Below are 18,499 nucleotides of genomic sequence, written 5' to 3'. Positions count from 1 at the left end.
TAATTTGCTCAAAAATAACAATCTTGACTCAACTTTGCAATGTTTGTAGTGATCTTAGTTCGACTGTAAATTTTTGGAAGCAAGAACTATCTGTGACAGTAGGATTTTAGCCTCACCTGGACCTAAATGTACCATCTGTGATAAAAACAATAAATAGCATGCTCTATTCAGAACCAATGACTAGAGCAAGGTATTGACATGGAAATCTTCTCTGACATATTGTATATCTAATGTGTGTACTACTATGTACATTTTGGAAAAATCTGTATTTCTTTTCAAATAGACCTTATTTTCAGTGAACTGAAAGAATGGAAATGAGTAAATGAATATTAATGTACTTGGAGCTTAGGGAGCATTTTACTTCTGTGTTTATTTGTTTGCCTAGTTTTGATCTATTATTTTCCGAAAAAACACAACGGAAATTATTTTAAAGACTCAGTAAGAGACAATCAAATTATCTTTTGGGCTGGTGACAGCATCTGCAACTTTCACTGAAGAAGTCAATAGAAGTTGCAGGTGCTCAGCCCCAATTTGGATTAGTCCCTAAGAAAATGCGTGGTAAATCATACTTTAAGGTGTAATGGCCAAGTAACTCTTTAACAAAAATTATGAGAGAAGCTTAATGATGGTGGAGTAAATGCTGCTGCTGTTATGAAACTATGCTTCTTTGCTTTTTGCTATGTACACTGAGGGCAAAATATGTCCTTGTATTTGCCAAATTGCATGAATTTGTGATGGCAAATCCATATTTAGTTAATATTCATTCATATCCCTTTGGATTGATACTGGTTCTTTAGAGGTGGATTACATGATTAATCCTTTTTACCTGTGATTTAACTCATTTCCATTTCACTTAATAAAATACTCTCACCAATAACAATGCTATGTTAAAACATACAATGATACTTCTACTTTTCCATTGAATGAGTCTAACTATTCTATTATGTTAATACAGGAGTTATTGAGTCACTCATTAATTCTGTCTGAAGCTATGACACCCAAGGAAGAAATTTGTGTTTGGTATAACTCCATGATTTTAAAAGCCATTTTTATGAAGAAAAATATTTTTTAACACATTCATTTCCTCATTATGTCTCATAACCGATACTACTTTTTACCTGCTTAGCCATCTCATCACTCAGGTTCAAGATTAAATCATGCTGAGCTGTCGCCTAACTCCTTTTCTTTGTCTATACTTTGCCTTCTGATGCTAAACAACTATAGTATTTGCATTTCTTTGCCATATGCCGGATAGCAACTCAATCTTAATGATATCAAAACATAAAATTATTCAGCACTAATTACGGAGCCAAAAAGCTGCTGTTACGTAGATGTGATTGATCAATACTTTCTATCTTGGGTTCCCTGATGAGAGAAATACCTTGGCTCTTGACCTTGCACTTTGCACTTAATTCTGTGATACATTATTTGTCAAGATACAGCAGATGGTGAGAGATGCAATGGGAGGTGACTACATTACACTCTGTTCTTGACTGCCTTTGACTTTAACTGCAGGATTTACATTGCTCTGCCTTTGCCTCAGTAATCTGAGAACTGAAATGTTCTGACTGGCTCTCTATCACCTCTATCATTTTTTTACATTAGACTCACTTCCTTTTATGTCTTTTTCTTCTTCCCTTTCACACAGCACTTCCAAACTGTATTTTCTTTCTTCTATTAATATGTATTCGTTTCTTCTCCCTCAAGGCGATTTTCTTTGCTGTGAAATGTGGTTCTTTTGGTGAATTAGTTTGATGCTTCTTCAGAGAAAACATTTTCAATAGTGGAGAAGGGGCAAGTCACAGTTTAGTGTCGACCATACAGTCCAGCAGGAGAAACAATAGTGAAAAGTAAAACAAAACAAAATAATCTATAATGTGGTTTTCTGGTATACTTTGTCCCCTGCAGTGGTAAAAAAAGAACTGCAGAGCAATTTTTCATAGTCTTAGCTGCAAGTTAAAGGAAGGCTACAGAATAAACAACAGGTATTATTTTCAGGACCATATGGATTGAGCACAGGTACCCTTTTTATTTAGAGTTTAAATCATGCTGCAGCTGTTAATGATACTGAGATGCTATTTTAGTAAAAGTGCCTGACTAGCGTAAATTGCATTAGGTATAAATTACTGTTTTCACAGATGACACTATTTTTACACTGCTGTTTTCTAAAAATGAACTCCGTCTTTCTCTTCCCTAGTTATGAACTAGGTAACTAACCAAATGAAATTCATTAAACCCACTGCAGGGTAAGGGTTTTCAAAACAAAGGGCTAGAATTTGGCTACGCTGCTTCCAGAAATGTCATTGAAACTGCATGGCTAATTACCCAATTATCACTTAGAGAGTGTACTAGCTGGTGTCAGACTTAGTAGCATGATTATACATGAGGTGCTGAAGAGGGAAGATAATCATACCATTGCCTAATTGTTTTTTGTCTAATATGGATAGAACTGGGTTTCAAGGCAGACATTGAGCACATGCCTGATCTATGCCTATTTAGAGACAAAGTAAAGCTCCAGTAAGTTGATACTTTTATTGTTGTTTCATGGTTTTTAGAAGAATTAGGAATACAATTCTAGCAGCACTGGTAAACAGAGATAGGTTTCAATATCTCAAAAAGGGAGAAAAAAATCTATAAATCAACACCTTGGCCACAGAGCTTAGAAAATCCTTGAAATGTCCTCAACAAGAAAAAACTGTAGAATGTAGTAATACTGTACTATGATGAAATCTGTACGGGGAGGGAAGAAAAGAAAGCATAGGAAAACTAATTCCTATTCAATCAAGGATTAAGAATTTGTTTAAATTTGTGTTGGCAAAGTGGATGTCATGCTTAAACACCTGGAGGAAGGCATAAGTCCAGTTGATATAGTTTGAAAATCAGCCACTGTCCGAAACTCTGACAAATGCATGACTCCATTTGCTTCTGTTGATAAAGAATTGAATAGCTCATTCTTCATAAATGTTCTTGCAGGTGACAGATATCTGTGAAAACTTGCGTAAGTCCACAAAAATCTGAACTGAATACTAGAAAATTAATTGCAGAAGTTTGAGAATAAATATCTGAGATTTTTTATTCTTTTTTAAAAAAAGACTCATGCATCCCATAAGAAATAGATGCAATACAGTATTACTGAACTGACACAGGAAAAAAAGAGCAGAAAAGGTAAATTCCAGCTCCTTTGAAAGCAGGAGCAAAACTCATCTTGACTATTTTGGAACCAATATTTCCCAGTGATTATATGAAAACCACACTTTGCAAAGCAAGCAACATCTCTACATTGAAGCAGATAGACAATTTAATGACAAAACTAGCTACAGGTAATCACTGGCTAATCACAGGTAACAAATATCTATAAGAAAAGGAAGAGCAAGGGAATAAAAATTATTCATTACCAAGCCGACAACCTATATTCATAATAAATGCTCTCAGGACCAGGGTCTGCCAGCACATGAAGGAATACAAAAAAAAATTTCTCATTTCTCAGTTCTGAAATTTAAACATAAAAGTAAACTTCTTGTTAAGAACTATTTTTTACTTCAAATCTATGAAACAGATTCTGGAAAACAAGAATTTACATTCACTGAATGCAAATGTTCCACTAATTTTACTGGCAGTAGCTGCTTAAATAAAAGTGAGATTGACAAAGAAAATCTGTCTTTTATATATGTTTAATTATGTATCTGATTCTTTCCTTGTATTTTTTCCTAGTAACATTTTAATTGTCTAGACATTCAAGATTTTCTTTGAATATAGAAAATACATTTGTTATAATCATGTAAAAGATGAGACTACTATGGGGATAATGATGTATTTTCACTTAGAGGGATGATATTATTCTCACACAAGATTTAATGAGTTGCTGTACACACTTATTTGTTTGTCTGCTTTGTATTTGACCATATCTAGTTTACACTTGAAGAACATACAAACCCAAAGTCTTCCTTTAAAATGTATTTTCAGCCTCTGAAGTCTAACTAGCCTTAGCAAATGATAGGAACATTCATGACATTTACTAACAAGCAAAAATCAGAACTGCAACAGGGATGTATGTGATTCCACACACTTCACCTTGAAGAAACACATCACCTTGGAATGAAAGTTGACTTTTAAGTGAACTTAAACAGCACTTGATCTTGTTTTGACAGCTTATCTTTGATGGCATGCACGTATACATTCTGAAGGAAGTTAATGCAGGGTACTTACTTTCAGGTAAGCAGTGAATTTAATATATTGGAATTACCTAACTTACCTAAAGATCTTGCTTGCAAAATTAATCTCCAGTCACTTATAAAAGCTTTTGCTTGAGGCACTAAAATCAAGTGACCTAACAGCCAACTCAAATTTAAAAAAAATAATTACCCAAAGAAAATGTGGCACTTCTGATTGCAGTGAGTGCAGAAGATTTCTCATTGAATTCATTACAGGTAAGCTTAGGTGCTTTGTGATCAGTACATCTTCAAGGGAACATATTCCAAACTCAGTCTGGGAGTTATTATTTCTACATATGTTCGAAGACTATGCCGTTTGGATTCACAGAATCACTAGGTTGTGAAAGACCTCCAGGATCATCGAGTCCAACCATTCCTATAAACCTATTCAGGTGGTTCTGCTTATGACCTTACACACGCTGGGAAAACCAATGGATGTAGTCTATCTGGACTTCTATAAAGCCTTTGGCACAGTCCCCAACAGCATCCCTTTCTCTGTATTGGAAAGACATGGATTTGATGGGTGGACTGTTCAGCGGATAAGGAATTGGTTGGATGGTCGTATTCAGACAGTAATGGTCAATGGCTTGATGTACAGATAGCTATCTATGACAAGTGGTGTCCCTCAGAGGTCCGCACAGAGTGCTGTTTAATATTTTCATTGATGATATAGACAGCAAGATTGAGTGCACCCTCAGCAAGCTTGCAGATTACTCCAAGCTTATTACTTCCAGCAGCTGCCACATTGGAAGAATGGGATGTCATCCAGTGGGACCCAGACAGGCTGGAGAAGAGGGCTTCTGTGAATCTCATGAGGTTCAACAAGGCCAAGTGTAAGGTCCTACACCTTGGAAATTGCAGAAATCCGCAATTTCAATACAGGATGGGGGATGATGTGATTGAGAACAACCCTGCAGAGAAGGACTTGAAGGTGTTGATGAGAAGCTCGACATGAGCTGGCAATGTGCGCTTGCAGCCCAGAAGGCCAACCGTATCCTGGGCTGCATCAAAAGAAACATGGCCAGCAGATCGCGGGAAGTGATTCTGCCCCTCTATTCTGCTCTATTCCCCTCTTGTGAGACCCCACCTGGAGTATTGTGTCCATTTCTGGAATCCACAGCATAAGAAGGATATGGAACTGTTGGAATGAGTCCAGAGGAGGTCTACAAAGATGATCAGAGGGCTGGAACACCACTGCTATAAGATTAGGCTGAGAGAATTGGGCTTGTTCAGCTTGGAGAAGAGAAGACTCCGAGAGGGCCTTATAATGACCTTCCAGTACGTGAAGGGGGCCTACAAGAAAGCTGGGGAGGGACTTTTTACAAAGGCTTGTAGTGATAGGACAAGTGGGAATGGCTATAAATTGGAGATGTGGATGCCACCTCCCTGGAAGCATTCATGGCCAGGTTGGATAGGGACTTGAGCAGCACGATCTAGTGGGTGGAATCCCTGCCCATGGCAGGGGGTTGGAATTAGATGATCTTTAAAGTGCCTTCCAACTCAAACCATTCTATGATTCTATGATTCTGTGATTCTACGATTGGTTTGAGTCTGCTTGAACAAACTATGCAAAAGATCTTTATGCCACATATTCTCTGAATAAAAACATACAGAAGAGCTAAATTTACTCTGATTCATGTCACAGAAAAATAAATAATTGCAAGTCTAAGACTAACGGTCCCATTAAAGGATTTTCAAAGAGTATATGAACACCTTCTAAGAGGACAGCTATCTTCAGCATTTCATCTCTTCTTTAGCGTAGGTTTTAATACAAGTCTTTTTCAGACAAAAACACAGTCATAACACAATTGTTTGCCAGCACTTGAGAGGCAGCATTCTGTTTTAAGAACACATGATGCCTTCTTGCACCTGGCACAAGCTTTTCCAACTAATCATTACAGACATTTGGGAGGAAAAAAAAAATCGTATTAATTAATTCTCAAAATAAGTAAGCCTTTAAGGAAATGACACATATTACTTTAAAAGATTTCGGCTTATGAAATGTAATCCAGGGCCAAACTTAGGGTGTAATAAATTGTTAACTGTGCAAAGTAGGCTTGTTTTCCCTTTCACTGCTCTAAACTGTTAAAGTGGGATCGATCTCTGCCCGGTTCTGCTAGTACTTTATTTTTAATAATACAAGAAATGCTCCCTTAAGTCTCTGATGCAGATTTTCTGAAGTCAGGGAAGAAAGTTAATTTGAACACATCTGCACCATCAACTATAATTGCTTCATAACACACTTGCATGATGATTCAGTACATCATTCTGTCACTTCATTTATGTGAAATAGATGGTAGTATACTATGCAACAGCAAGCTACAGGAATGGACATTTGCAGTAGGGGGAAATTCAGAGACTTTCCAACTCATTATAAAGATCGATAGACCAATAACAAACAATGTGTTTTTTTAAACAAACAGAAGTGTTTAAAATAAATAATATAAAATTACGATTAAAATATTTAAAGTTCAATTAGAGATGATTAAAAAAAAAGTCAGCATATATATGTATACGTTTGTAAGATTTCTTTGTTTTTCTATATGTTTTGGGTTAATATTTCTGCTGAAGGTCAGATTGGGCCTAGCTCGAGGTAAAATGTAGATACCAGAAAAAACTCTTTCCCCTTGCAAATTCTTATTATTCCTTGCCTCTCTGAATACAGACACTGATTTGCAGACCCTGAAGGGACAGGCTTATTATTTCCTCCTGTACACACCTATCATGTACTATGGATTACAACTGAAGGGATGTAGCTGAGAATATATCATGATCCAACTCCGACATCACATAGTCCTTGTGAGAGATTCTTTTCATATAAATTCCCAGAGAAAATAATTAATGTTCCAATGTAAATATAACTTTTCTCATCTTTTACTATGTGGTTGATAAATTCTTTAGATATTAATTTTTATACCCTACACCCCACTTTACATTTTCCAGGTACAGCATTGTAATACTGTTTGGCTTGCCATCACAAGCTGACTCTTCTATAACAGAAGATTAATGTTTCCATCAGACATACTAGCAATAAATAGCTTTTGGATGCTGCACTGCCATAGAATTTCACTGTCCCTTCAAAGCTCAGGAGGTCACCCCTGGTACTGCTGCAAATGGCATCATGATTCTCAGATGTTTAAATGAATGTGACATGGATTGTTCTTCATGGTTTGAACTCTTTTAAACACAGATGGAATGAACTGGTTCAGTGAGCATGAGTTACCTATAACTGTGTGGGCTGCTAGAAAGCTATGCCTGGCTTGGTAAGTCATAAAAGTATGACAGTGAAGCTGCCCAGAGTGTCAGTGCATCCAGAGAGGTCTGTGCAGCTAAATGAACGCAGGGGAGTTTGACTCTCATATCAGGTAAGAGAGGTGTTTTGATTGTGCTGCTTTGTAGAAAATGAGTTGCCTTTTTAAAAGCACAGACTTCCAGCTGGGTCTACCTATTTGAACAACAGACGTTTTTATGACTCATGTAGCCAGTTGGGGTTTACCAATATTTTACAGGGTTGTGGGTAACCAAAGATCACTGAGCCATCTGTGCTTAGCACATTTTAATGGGATCAACCGGTTCAATGAACCTGTATACTGTATTTAGAAAGCCTCTAGCCAGTTACCTAACTAAAGGCATGAAGGAAGAAATATAGAAAGGCTAACATATTGAATTATTTTCTACTCTGTGATTCAGTCCAATGCCTGACCGTCCCATTTCCTGGTTAGCTTGAATGGCAGAATGAGTTTCTATGAGCCATGAGACCAGACAGAGAAAAAACAAGTAATCTAGTATTCCTTCATCTGAAAAATAACTCAGACTAGTAGGTGGAAAAAGAATACGTCATAAAATTTAAATATACAGCAATTTCATAAGCATGAATAGAACACCTAGGCTCATATATTTTAACACTTGTTATGCAACAAGTTAACTTCTAGAGAAAGACAATTCTGAAAGATCTCTTTTAGGACACGCATAAGTCTTTAGAAAGACAATACTGAATAATTTTTCAACAATTTAGGCTTTTCCTAAATATCGCAGTTGTGAGCTTTGTCCATTGCAGGCAACAAATGATTTGTAGTTCACAGAGGAGTGTGGGTCAAGCCAACAGACAATATCAACTTTCAGAGTAGCAAAATATTGGGGCAAGAGTGCTCTTTAGAGGTGGAGAAAAACCCAATACATTGGATTCCAGAGCAAGAAGATAAACCCCTAAACTACGCTCAGTTGCCATAAAAAAAACAGATATCAGAGGGTCCAACAAAGCAATCTTATATGGAACACCGAACAAATTCAGTGCAGGCCCTTTATTACCTATTTGGAATAATTGATCTCTCCAAGAACAGGTGGAGTGAGAGAATATGATTTTTTTAACAGTTCTTTTACATAATAGTGTATGTAAGTATTCAGTATCATCAAAATCCTTGCCGTATTCTTTCATTAACTTACTGATTTCTTGTGATGCTATATTTCTTGATATTTGCATCCAAATATATAGAAAAAACATACAGAACATATACATCCAAGCATGTATGCCTATATAAATAGTGGAATTTTCACATCCACATCCTAACTGCTGTTTACTCGCATTGCAACAATTACTATTGAGAAATATACACTTGGAAACTAAGCACTTACTATCTGCATATTTAAAACTCAAAATAGCTCAGAAAAGCTATGAAATCTGAGGAATAGCAGATAAGATTCCAGACTTATCCTTTGAATTACCAGATGAACTCTATAAACTAAACACAGAAGGCTGAAGAAGATGGATTGCACCACAGCGTCTGGTGTTAGCGGTTGAGTTCATCCCTGGCAAAAAGGCACTGTGTGGATAACACCATCTTTTTTTATAGACTACTTTTCCTCATACTGACATGTCCTTGTGCAGCCTACATAGAGAGTGGCATAAGCTAACACCCACACTTACTGACATCCCTGTAACCATGTAATTTGAGCTTTGAATACCTTCTTCACAGAATTGCAGTCAAAGAGTGCATGCTACATGGCATATATTCTTTGTGTCACAACCATTCAATTATTTTTTATTCGCTTTTTTCCTGATAGAACCATGAACACTTTTTTGTTTGTCTGATTTTGCACTTGAAATTAAGCCTATACAGATGGTAAGGGGAAAAAAATGAAATTAAAGTAAAAAATATAGTGGAAAAAAAGAATATTCTGACAGTAATTCTTCAGATATTCTGCACTTGAACATCACATCCTAGCACTCAGATTTAATTCACTGTAACTGAATTTGTGTTCTCCTGGAGTATACTGGAGGAAAAATCAGGACCTTGGAGACAATCTAAAGCATATCAATCAATATTTGCAACTTTAAAAGTCTTCAAATGGATTTTGTGAACTTAATTTTCTTCTATAAAGCTTCTGTTGGCACTATTTGCCACATAGCTTTCTAACTACTGATACATTATGTTGCTGGCATGGATCTGTAATTTTTCATTAGCTAGTGATTCAATAGTCCCAATTTTCTTTACACCAAAATAGAAGGGAAGTTCTTCAGTTATTGCACTGGAAAATGCTCTTGGGTGTACTGTGCCTGAAGGGAACAAATTCATTATATAGCAGCACAGTATAAAACTGCAGTTACTCCAAGCTGACAATTATATTTTGAGATATTAAAGTTTGCTCTTTTGATGGTGGCCCTCATTTTATTTTTAACAGATAGATCAACATGAACAGTTTCATAATAGTGTGCAAGGTACTCAATTCACATTCCTCATTTGTATTGATTTTAAGGTCACTCTTCAAAGGAGATCAAATATAATAAAAGGTAGTGTTAAACAATATTAAAGTTCATACTTATTGTGGATATTTGCAGAGTGTAACTCCAAAATGCGAATATTTTTAGTAGAAAATGATCTTTCTCGTCTAAGATATAATCTCATACAAAATATAAAGTGTATACTTAGATCATCATCTGTTTCACTACACAGGAAAGGATCAAAAACTGCTTTTAAGAAGTAAGGAAAAATAAATGCAGCAGGGTAAGTTAATCTGAAGCTTTTTAAAATTGCTGGATGTGAATGTGTATGTACATAAATATACATATATAGGCGCATATATGGTCATGGGGTAACTGGGGATGGATGTAATTGGGTGTTTAGGAGACTGACAACTTTCGAACTGTCAAAGCCCCTCTTTCCCGATGCTGCTTACCTGGATCTCTCCCTGCCCTTTGGCGATCCCATTGCCCCATCCTTAGACAAAAGTATGCCCGCCTCTGGCACCACAGTGTTCCAGGGTGCTTCCAGCCTTCTAGCTACTTACACTCTTTTGTTATGCTTATATTGCGGTTCAAGGCAAGCCATTATTAACTACACCGGTGTCACAGGCCTCTGTTTTTTGCTACTTAACAGTTTATCTTAGAAGAAGCTTCAAATCACACGAGCCACTTTCAGCTAAGTAGCAGCTAAGTACTGGCATAAAATAAAACAGATTAGCATCCTGTAACCGAATGCAAGAGATAACAGGAGAAAAGATGTTTATCTTAAAAAGTGTCTGCTTTCTCTCCTTAAGGTATTCTCAACCCCATTCCTTCAGCCTCCACGGAAATATCTCCCATCATCTGCCTGAATTCAGCTCTGCAGTCCTGCTGTGGCTTCTAAATTTAAGGGAAACATCTCTCTGTCTCTGAGATCTCCTGATGTAGTTGTACATCTCATCTCCTGATGTAGTTGTTCCATTATTTTTACAAATAAGTACTCATTGGCTTAGATAGTATGTAAGAATAATCTTATGCAGGTTGGTAGTATGGCTTTTATTCGAGAAACGCAAAATCCTAGCTTAGGATTGCTGTAACAGCTACTGATTACACTACTCTTTATGAAGCTGAGTCTCCAGTTCAGTCACCTTTCTGAACAAGGTAACATTAAAATTTGAATCTGAGGCTCCTGCAGCCCGGCAAGTGCCTAACCATTAAATTCTATGGTACACAGAGAAATCTCTGTTTTATCAATGGCAGTGAAGTCCTATTCTGAGTTTGGTAATTTTAAAAATGTATATCTTTTTTTAAGAAAAAAAGAGAAATATTTTAAAGAAAAAAACCCGAATGAGGTAACTTTTCAATTTGACTCCACCCACCTAAATTTATTATTTGTGTATCTATTTCAAAATGTGTCAGGAAGGAAGGAATTATCAAAGTATATGTTAAACTCAGCATCTTCATACTACAGACTCGAAAATAATTAACAGTCTAGATTTCTGCATAGCAGAGTATTATCTCTTATTAGAAAACTTGGCAATGTAAGCATGGGACAGAGCAATAACTTCCACAACTGCTTGCTGTTGGCTTGAGGGTCTGTTAAGCACTTAGAATTACACAGGAAGTCACCTGTTTAAGTGGTGAGCTCATCTCTTTGCCATATACTCCTACCCAAGATAGCACAACACAAAAATAGCTCTGGTTTATTTGATTTGTTTTAACTCAGGATGTTATGATTTGCCTCTGAAACCTGATGACACAGAATACGAGATTCAGGGATAACATGAAATGGACACTAGATGATACATGAATTTGTAGCCATATTTTCAAGCTAAGTCTGCTACCATTTGTCAGATTTATTACTGTTTTTATCCCCAAATTGTCATCATAAAATGAATAAAAATTATTGGAATGCAAGGATACACCCTTTCCTGATGAGATGACCAACTTAGTGATTGAGGGGAGAGCAGTATATGTTGCTTATTCTGACTGTAGTTTTAGATACTGCCTTCCAAAACATCCTCATAGACAAGCTGATTAAAAATGGGATAAATAAGTGAACAGTTAGGTGGGTCAAAAATCGGATAAACTTCCAGGCTTAGAGGGTTGCAATCAACAGGACAAAGTGTACCTGAAGGCCAGTCACTGGCAGTATACCCCAAGGGTCGACATTTGGTCCAGTACATTTTAACTTCTTCATTAGTGACCTGGATATTAGTGTAAAGTATACCTTCAGTAAGTTTGCTGAGGATACAAAATGAGGAGCAGCGTTTGATGCAACAGGTGTCTGTGCTGCTATTCGGAAGAACCTCAACAGGCTGGATAAATGAATTGACAGGTACCTCATGAAACTGAAGAAAGGTAAGTGTTAAATTCTACACTTGCACAGGAATAAACCCTTGCACCAGTACACGCTGGTGGCTGGAAAGCAGCTCAGAAGAAAAGGAATTGAGGTTTTGGCAGACAGCAAGTTGAATATGGGTCAGCAATGTGCCCTTGCCGCAAAGAAGGAGAACAGACTCCTGTGCTGCACTAAGCAAAACATTGCCAGCAGGTTAGGGAAGCCATCCCTCCTTCTGGTGGGACACACCTGGAGTCCTGTGTCCGGTGCTGGGCTTCCCAGTATGAGAGACATGTATGTAATACAGCAAGTCCGGTGAAATGCTACAAAGATGACCAAGGGACTGGAGGATCTTTCATAAGAGGAGAGGCTGAGAGAGGTGAGATTGTTCACAGTGGAGAAAAGAATGCTCAGGAAGGATCTTATTAATGTACACAAATGCCTGCTGGGAGGCTGCAAAGAACAAGGAGCTAGGTTCTTCTCAGTGGTGCTCAATGGCATAAGAGAGATTACGTACAAGTTGAAACACAGGAAATTCCATCTGAGCATAACAAAAACTTCTTCATTACAACAGTGGTTGATAACTGGCAGAGGTTGCCCAGAAAGGCTGCATTATCTTCATCCTTGGAGATACTCAAAACCCAATTGGGAATTAAGCATGGCCATAGGCAACCTGCTGTGACTCTGCCTGAGCAGGGGTGGAGGTGTCTACCCAGATTTTCTGCCCAGTCAAGTTGAAATAAAGGAAATTCTGCCTGAACATAAGAAAAACTTACTTACTATGTGAATTGACAAACATAGGAACACACTTACCTCCACTTTCTTTTCCAAAAACTGTGACAAATTCAGCTTTTTTGTCTTCTGATGACAAAATTGATTATTTCCACTTATGCATAGTTGTATACTGTTTTGAAAATTATCTCCATTATTTTTTCAGAACATTTCTTAAAGCTGACAGAAAAGAATAATTTGAATTCTTTTCCTTTAATGTTCTAGCATGTCAGCTTATCTTTTCATTATGCACAAATCAAATTAGTCTATTTTATCACCCAGGACATTAATGAAGATACTGATTACAACTAAACACTGGAAACATCACTGTTTGGCACTAAGGTAACGACAACTAGTCTTGTGCAGAGTTATGAATCTGTCTTGTACTTCAATGTACATCATCTCTTGTTACTGTTTTCTTTCTGAATTTTGGGTTTTTTGTCTTGACTTTCCTAACTTCGATGAGAATTTACAGAGAAAGGAAACAGTGTCTCTTATGAACCTCAGCAAGATCAAGAGACAAAAATAGAGACAATGTTACGCAGATTTTCAGAAAGTCTCTCTCTCTTCTTAGGAATGACATTCAAATCCAGCTGTATTTCAATCCTGTGTTCTCTATTAGCTGAACTCTGTGTGTGCTTTGTTGCACGCACACATGTATATTTAAACAACATGCACATTTTCAGGAACGACAATACTTCTAATCAGAATTATTATTATTATTATAATATAATTTCGGGTATTACAGGGGAATGCATTTAATTTATATTTTTTACAAATTAGCACACATAATAGTGAATTCATTTCACTGTTTCTGAGTTCAATCTATAACACAAAATGTTGTCTTCTCAACTGTAATTAATTACTTTTGTATCAATCACTACCGAGAATTGAAAGTTTGTGACATGAAAGAAATGTCTCCAATGAGGTTTTATTGCAAGTATTAGAGAATCGTATGTAATGTAAGTAATTGATTTTCTGGAAGTGTCATCTTTTTCATATAACCTTCAGTAATAAAATATCTTCACTATATAAATATCATTAGAAAGATAAATCATGTCTTTTCATCTCTACTTGTATTGAGAAGGTTTTTCTCCTGACAGGTTAGTCAGGAGTTAAACTATACTGAACAGATAAGACAGACAGATATCAACTGTATTTTATCTCTTTCTGCACATGAATATGTGTTTTCATCATTATGTATCTTGGAAAGTCAAACAGTCTGATTTTCATTATCCTTTAAAGAGGCACTGTCTGATTTTTATGAGGCAAATAAATGTTCAAACTGAACCCTTTGGATATAATATGGGACATGAATGAATTTATTTTTTTGTGCTTAAAAATGAAATATAACAAACAGGCCAGCATTGTTTATATATGTCTCTGATGAATCTTCTATTTTTGTCACAGAGACTTAGATCTGCTTTTAACTCAACCAAGAAAAGGTGACGCTTAACAGGCATCCAAAACACAGAGCAAGTACATCAGAAGTACATTGGCTTCACAAGGAAAGCAGAGCAGATAAAAAGTACTGTAGTTTTGAACATCTGAAATACAAGCTCTAACTCATTAGAATATTGAAAATGCATTTTTTATTTTTAAAAGAAACTCAAATCTTACTGTAATTTTTTTATTATGTAAAGATACACCAGGCTCCATAGTTTCTATATAAAATTGCTGCTCTTCAGAAACACGTAATTTTCATGCAATATGTCAAAAGAAAAAAAATGTTAGCTTTCAACATAGAAGAACAGCGGCATAAAACAGTGCACCTGCAATGCACCATGATTTAGGTGTTTTTTTTCCTTCTTTCTGAAACATTGTCATTATTTTGCTTACTGCAGTTACTGAGGTAAACAGTCTGTAATGGAACATTAATCTTTTTTTTCATCTTACCACTGATTATCGTAGCACACAAAACCAACAGCAGATTCTACTCCACTCATATAACAGAACATATCCTGGTGTACTAGGTGTGGCCGGGATGTTATTTTTCTCCATAGCAGTCCATGTAGTGCTGTGTTTCAGATTTTTAACCAAAGCAGTGTTGATAACACAAGGATGCCTTCCAGTACTTAAAGGGGACCTACAGGAAAGATAGACAGGGACTGTTTATCAAGGATTGCAGTGATAGGATGAGGGAGAATGGTTTTAAGCTGAAAGAGAATAGTTTTAGGTTAGACATTAAGAAGATATTAGGAAGAAATTTTTTACTGTGAGAATGGTGAGGTATTGGAACAGAAGAGAGAAGTTGTGGATACCCCATCCTTGGAGGTATCCAAGGTCAGGTTGGTTTACTGATCTTTTCAAATTTTTCTTGTAACTGCTTGTGCTGGGTAGGACAACCTTTACAAATGTTCTGTTGAACCACAGATTACCTCTGTCTAAGCAAAACAGGTCCCATTTTTTCCACCATTTTAAGGCAGTTCTGGGCTCTGTCTCTTGCTGAGATTTTTTTTCTCTCTCCTTAACTGAATTTATGATGGTCATTATTGAAGTGTATTAAATAATTTAAAATAAATTTATAGTCTTCAAAGTGATATAGCTCTCTACATTTCTGTAGCCTAAACACTATCGTGAACTTGGAAGTGGGCTTCTTTCAAGCAACAAGGGTACTGCATGCATTTTCTTATATAATCCTGATATATACAGGTTACGCAAAAATATAATAGTAAGAAAAATAGTTTTGACTAATGGTATTACTGCAAATTTAGAGCAAATTTGGTCTGAATTATTATTATTTTCCAATAGTCTATTTTAATTTTGTTCTTTTCTTTGTAAGCACATGCACATTTTTTTTTTTAATTGGATAACACATTTCTCATATGACATATATTGGGGAATTTATGTAATAATGTTCAATAGAAATTATCAAATTTGGAAATTATCAAGTTTGGATTGACCTTTAGTAGTCATCTAGTTCAACTCTCCCTGCAATGAGCAGGGATATCTCCAATTAGACCAGGTTGCTCAGAGGCCCATCCAACCTGACCTTGAATATTTCTAGGGATGGCTTATCTACCACCTTTTGAGCACCCTGTTCCAGTGTTTCACCACCCTCATTGTGAAAAAACATCTTCTTTATATCTACTCTAAATTCACTTTCTTTTAATTAAAATAAATTATCCTGTGTCCTATCACAACAGGCCCTACTAAAATGTTTGTCCCCATAATTGCTGTAGGCCGCCTTTAAGTACCAAATGGCCACAATAAAGTCTGCCTTCAACCTTCTCCTCTTCAGGCTGAACAACCCCAACTCTCAGCCTTTCTTCACAGAAGAGGTGCTCCAGCCTTCTGATCATGTCTGTGGCCCTTCTCTGGACCCGCTCCAACAGGTCCCTTTCCTTCCTGTGCTGAGGGCTCCAGAGCTGGACACAGTAATCCAGGTGAAGTCTCACCTACGTGGAGTAGAGGAGCAGAATCACCTCCTTTGATCTACTGGCAACACTCCTTTTGATGAAGGCAAGGATATGATTGGGTTCCAGAGCTGTGAGTGCACGTTGTCAGCTCTTGTCCATGTTTTCATCTACCAGTACACTGAGAACCACAAGGTTCCCTTTGGTGCCTTGGTCTCTGATTCTTACCCATAGGCTTTCAACATGCTCATGGCTATTCTTCAGAGACAGCTCTTCATACCCTATCCATTTCTTGATGTAGTGGGCAACACCTCTGCCCCTCCTTCCTCACCTACCCCTTCTGAGCAGTCTGTAGCCATTGATAGCTGCACTGCCGTCATGGGATTTGTCCCACCAAGTTTCAGTCATAGCAACTAGGTCATTGCTTTCTAGCAGCCCAGTGCTTTCCAGCCCTCCTGTTTGTTGCCCATGCTGCACAGGAAAAATACGCTATCATCTGCATGCGTTGTACTTCAAGAATCCAAATCATTATTTAGTTTTTAACCAATTACTCAAAAGATTTATTTCAATGATTGAATTGAACTTGGTGAATATCACAGTAACATTATTCTAGTTTAATTTTGTTTATCTTACTTGTCTGTATACCTCAGGTTAGCATACGTTCACAACAGCTGATAAATTTTTTCTCTCTTACAGAAAGAAGCTCATTTTAACAGAAATTGTTTCAATCTCTTCTTCAGCTGGTGACAAACTCAGTGGGAGAACTAGTCCAAAGGACTCTGTGCCATATACATTTTTCCTAAGGCAAAGGGCTGTGTTACTGAATGTTTTCTGTCTTCACTCGTCTCGAGCCCATTATTTATTTTCTGTAGCCTTTCCTATATTAGAATATTCAGGAGTGCATTTTTCATGAAAAGAGGTACAATATTCACCTCAGTAAAGTGTATGTGAATTCAGCCAAATGTTTGCATTTAGCTCTTAATGGTCATCTAAATCTTTTATTATATCATACTCTTTACTTTCTGGTGTGGAGTTTAGTAATTTATAATTACTGTAGACACTTTCTATTATTGTTAATTTGTATTATCTGTCTTATTTCAGTAATTCAAGAACAGACAGCTAAAAAAAATTTACATTCAAAGAAAAACTTGAAATTTACCTTTGTGGTAAAATGAAATTTTACCTTCTAGTAAAATGAAAGGCCATCTAGTCTATGTTTTCAATCTTTTCTACTACAGAAGTTTGAGCAAATTGCATATGAGTTGTTATACAGTGTACCTGTATTTCTCTTTGCCTAGTCTTTATCACTATAGATGCATTTGAAATCAGGATCTTCTTTTCTTACATTTTGATACATTTTATTTTTAAGTCTCTACTTGCAATTGTTTTTCCCTGCAATGCTGGTGAGTTGATGCAGTCAACTTCCATGTTTTCTAGACCAGTGTTCACCTTTTATCTTCAAGATAAAAAAAAATCATTCTCATTTTGTGATGCGTACTGGCTATATATATGTTTACATCATAAAATATATCCAAATACTTAAAGCAAAAAATGAGTAGTAAATGTGATGCAGGAAATCATTAAGTTATTTAATGAATACTTCCTAGACCCTTACTCTTCATACACTGTAATCAAGTCAGTGATGTATGATTTCATTCATGTCAATATTTAATTTAATTTTAAGATAAACCATTCTTTACTTTTTTTCATCATTATTGGTACTTTTTAGGAAGAATAAAGTAGTAAAGAATTGAAACTTCAGAAAGCAATGAACAGTGTCGGAAACTCAGATTAACTTGTTTAGAAATAAAGAATAATGGAAAAGAAACACAAAAGAAATGTATAATAGACTGATTTTTAAAGTTTTCTGTAAGGCATCATTAGTAGTTCTTTTCTTCAGAAAGGTATGCAAATGATTATTGCATTCTAAACCTTTCTTCCATAATGTAATATCATTAAAAAGAGAAAATGCTGTTCATATGTGTGATTTACATATTAATATATGTAAATTATGAATAAAATCATAACTCAGCAAACAGTATACAGTGTTTATAGTTCATTGTGTGTCATGCTAGAGCAACTTGACAATGGAGTTGATTAA

At 36.3% G+C, this 18,499-nt stretch overlaps 1 long non-coding RNA gene across 2 annotated transcripts in view; it reads left to right on the top strand.

Annotated features, from left to right (window-relative positions):
• LOC128852061 (uncharacterized) overlaps window positions 1-16,843 on the top strand; it is a 57,324-nt gene extending 40,481 nt beyond the window's left edge. For both annotated transcript variants that reach the window (XR_008449672.1, XR_008449671.1), the window contains 4 exons: window positions 4,149-4,212; window positions 10,163-10,213; window positions 10,746-13,384; window positions 16,284-16,843. This is a non-coding gene — a long non-coding RNA (uncharacterized LOC128852061). The remainder of the gene's footprint in view (window positions 1-4,148; window positions 4,213-10,162; window positions 10,214-10,745; window positions 13,385-16,283) is intronic.
• The last annotated feature ends 1,656 nt before the right edge of the window (window positions 16,844-18,499 follow it).

This window comes from Cuculus canorus, chromosome 4 (genome assembly GCF_017976375.1).
Source record: "Cuculus canorus isolate bCucCan1 chromosome 4, bCucCan1.pri, whole genome shotgun sequence".
Classification (NCBI taxonomy): domain Eukaryota; kingdom Metazoa; phylum Chordata; class Aves; order Cuculiformes; family Cuculidae; genus Cuculus; species Cuculus canorus.
The sequence above is the reverse complement of the archived record's forward strand: the minus strand, read 5'-3'. Positions and strand labels throughout refer to the sequence as shown.